At 41.6% G+C, this 4,223-nt stretch overlaps 1 protein-coding gene across 2 annotated transcripts in view; it reads left to right on the forward strand.

Annotated features, from left to right (window-relative positions):
• The window catches only part of rfx2 (regulatory factor X, 2 (influences HLA class II expression)), a 38,881-nt gene that overhangs the window by 7,267 nt on the left and 27,391 nt on the right, over positions 1 to 4,223 (forward strand). The window lies entirely within an intron of this gene.

The raw sequence follows: 4,223 nt of genomic DNA on the forward strand, positions 1-4,223 counted from the left end.
TATGCATCTAAAACACAATCATCCGCTGCAGTTTCCCCAGTTGGGAAAAAAAAACACAACAAGTGGGCCGTCTTCCTCTTCCCGAGGAAAATAGACCTCTCCAGAATATATCCCGCCTCCTAACTTCTGTATCCATCCAACTTCCGGGCTTGGATTGTCTATGGGAAATAACATGGCGTTTTGAAAGATCGTACCTGTCAAACTCTGTAGGTGACAAAGTAGAAAAAGCTGCTGGGCAGATTGGCCTACACACTTCTGCCATCTAGTTTCCACTGGATTTTTTGATTTTCGGTGCCGTTTAAGTAGTATAGTCTATAGTATACTACTTAAACGGCACCGACAATCAAAAAATCCAGTGGAAACTATATGGCAGAAGTGTGTAGGCCAATCTGCCCACCAGCTTTTTCAACTTCGCTACCTACAGATGTTTTACCGGTATGATATTTCGAAACGCCATGTTATTTCTCATAGACAATCCACGCCCGGAAGTTGGATGGATACGGAAGTTACGGAGGCGGGACTTATTCTGGAGAGGTCAATTCTCAGAACGACAATATTATCGCTTATCGCAATAATTTCTGAGACAATTTATCGTCAAGCAAAATTTGTTATCATGACAGACCATTAACATTACTATGTATAAATGACCTAGCAATCTCTACAGTGGAAAAAAAAACATTTTGACATAATGTAAAAAGCTGTTAGCATGTTAACTGGGAAGGGCCACTTTGTACTTCAAGAGGTGCTAGTGAGTCAGTATAGGAAAACAGCAAGACAAAATGGATGGTATTTTTAAATGGCAAAAATCCCATTTCTGGCTAAAATAATGACTGTTAAGGTGTTAACCAATCTATCTATCGTAAACGTGTTAATTACCAACCATTTTGTTCAAAAATGTAAAACGATGTTTTTTTTAATACTTCAAAATAACGTTTGATAAATGAACCTTACATTTTTCAGTAGCCATAGGTGTGTAGATTTGAACAAAATCTAGTTTGGTTCTTACCGGTTGGTTTTTACTTTTACTGCCTGAAATATCCGATTTTGTTTACCACACTCTGAGTTTTGTGCTGGTCTGGTGGGTGCCTATTCCCAACCTTTCTCACGGCACATCAACAGTTGGCATGAGAATTCTCGTCACAATTCAAAATTCCACTGGAGCTCCAAGCGGATTTGTACACGCAGCCTTACAAGACTGTTTACAGCTCTTTGAGTCACGGTAAAATGTAATTTTTGGTACATAGCTAATTTAGATACATTTATGGTGTGGGTGCTTGTTTCTTTAGGAATCCAGTCTTGGTTTGTATAGAAATTAATATTAAGTGACACATACATGTAAGAGGTTGGAAATACGGGAATGTGTGACGTTCTGATATCAATCTTATGTTTTCACACTATGCTACGATAGCATCCATCACAAAACATTATACAACATAATGATGGTAATCATAGTACAGCGATTCGATAGATTCCTGGACATGGAGGTGAAGGGAAACTAATTGATTAAGCCTAATTTATTTTTCATACAAAAAGGGAAAGGCTCATCTCAATCGTTGATTTGTTCTCATCCATATCCAGAACTTTAAAGGGACACCAGGCAAGCCTGATGCTTTTTCTCTACGAAACTCCCCCTCGCTCGGTCTGAAGCTCTTTTCCTTTTCTTTGCATCTGCCGTCAAGAGATTTTTCGCTGCTTCTTCGCCGGCTCTGCCATTAGTTTGCAACAATCGCTAGCATTTCTTTAGCCTGCCTCTGTGCTGTGGATGCAGGATGTAAACTGAAACTGCTTCGGTCGGCGGGTACGATACACTGAACTTGCAAGCGGGATATTCTTCCTACAGGCAGTAGGGGCGGACGAGAGAGTCTTCATTCGCCCTGTAATGAGTCATTTAACCATATACCGACTTACGAAGATGAGTAATTAACACGAAAACGTTGCCTGGTGTCCCTTTAAAGTGATTGTGCAACAAACCTTGAGCCTTTAGGGGAAACTAGGTTACAGGTTGGGTGAATAAATTTGTTTTCTATCTGTGTTTTTCCCATCCCACTCCCAAAAGTCCTTCAGCTTCCGCCACCAACTTTGGCCAAACTTGTTGGTTACTTCAGCACAGGGAGAGGGGATAAGGGTGGACAGACAGTACTATACTCTATAGTGCCCCCAATCTGCTCATGTTGAACAGTATGAAATCATTTAGCTCACTAGCCCACAAGTAGCCAGTCTTGTATATTATTCCTTAAAGGTGCTATGCTGGCATTGCTTAGAGCACCTTTAAAGAAAATAGTCTTCAACTCTTGAACCTGATTGTTTGGATTTCCCACATGCCCTAGTGGAGGGCAAGGGAGCCAATGCTGGCCCTATTATTCAGTTTTAACTCTATTATGTCACTGTAGTCTGTGGATGAACTCAGTTAATCCACAAGAAGTGTGCTTTACAGTTAACTGTTGCCCATAAACGCCACGATCATCTTCTACTTATTTTTTTTATGACCGTTGGCTGCCACCGGAACATACTCCTTAACTGCTGAACCATATTCCTGAATGCTGATATGAGGATAATGGCAGTAATACAATTGGGTGTGAGTTGTTTTCTATGACTCAATCATCTTGATTTACAGAATGCTCCTGCGGCTGATTGCTCTCGATGACCTTTCGCTTGAGTACTACCAAATTAGCTTGGCTGCTGAAGTATTAAAATACTATCATTTTCATCCCATTCATACCATGCCCAGGGCTGGTGGTGAAGCCATTAAGACCAGTAAAACAACAAGATGTTTCAATCCCCAACCTTTTTTTTTTTTTTTTTGCGTGAACAAATATTATGTGGACGGTGGCACTATTTGCTAGTAGTTATTATAGATAGGCCTGTCACGATAACAAATTTTGCTTGACGATAAATTGTCTCAGAAATTATTGCGATAAGCGATAATATTGTCGTTCTGAGAATTTTCCTCGGGAAGAGGAAGACGGCCCACTGTTTTTTTTCAACTGGGAAAACTGCAGCGGATGATTGTGTTTTAGATGCATATGCATGTTTGTTGTGTTGCCGCTTTTAATTGCGACTGTTTTCCAACAAATGCGACACATTGACTCGCACACGTTCAGTGGTTCACCACGGGCATTCGGTTTAAATCCGAAATGCTCCCACTATGCAGCTGTCGCGTTTGGCTTAGAAACCAATTCCATCTTTTTTGTCTTTATTAGGCGTAGCCTACTCGAACTCGCAACTAGCTTTCTCTCTGCCTAGTGCCTACCGGTATACTTCTCACACGGCTCTTTAGCTGCACTCTGTGGTAGGCTACGCCAGTAGTCCCGCCTCCCCACACACCATGCGACTGACAAGTGACTGACATGAGGGTTACTCATGGTTACTCTAAGGACCCGAGAGAGAGAGAGGGAGAGAGAGACGAGGAAAACAAACAAGCATGCAAATGGCATTTATCGCGGCCAGAAAAATTATCGAGCTAATTTTAATTATCATGCGATTAATTGATTTATTGAATATCGCGACAGGCCTAATTATAGATACTACATGTTAGTTACTTGTTAGCAAGCTGAAGTTGGTCTTGCTAAAACTGTGAAAGAATTTAGCTTGTTAGTGTGCGCTTCAAAGCAAAATGGTCATTGGACTAAAAGCTCCCCAACTGACTAGAACATGCTTTTAATAGTAACTTTTTATGGATTTAGGCTACGTTGTTAAAGATGTCACAAAATGCTGATTTTAATATTAGCAACATATTCCACAGCATCACCGGCCCTGGACCCTTGCTTTGGATAGGAGTGGAAATGACTTATTGTTTAAATCCACCCAGCACTAAGCTATAGCATATAGCATGTCCTGGTATCCACCCAGCACTAAGCTATAGCATATAGCATGTCCTGGTATCCACCCAGCACTAAGCTATAGCATATAGCATGTCCTGGTATCCACCCAGCACTAAGCTATAGCATATAGCATGTCCTGGTATGTGTTTCTTTGGGTTACCTGAGGCCCCGCGGTTCACTCCAAATCAGCAGAGTGGTGAAGCATGAGGACCATGAGGACTGCGCTGCTCCCTCTGGGCTAGACGTAATGTGGAGATCCTTTTGACATGACGGCATGAGCCTAAAGAAAGCTTCTTGTGGCTTTCTGTGGTTTTGGATTTTTATGTCTGCTACGGTTTCAGCAGCTACCCGACAGTTGGTTGGGATTGAAGTTGTGACCGTCGTTGCTCTGTTTCTCTTCTT

This window comes from Alosa pseudoharengus, unplaced genomic scaffold (assembly GCF_046254945.1).
Source record: "Alosa pseudoharengus isolate Yale_2024_CS ecotype anadromous, Long Island Sound unplaced genomic scaffold, YU_APseudo_1.1 YU_APseudo_1.1_scf_11, whole genome shotgun sequence".
Lineage (NCBI taxonomy): Eukaryota > Metazoa > Chordata > Actinopteri > Clupeiformes > Clupeidae > Alosa > Alosa pseudoharengus.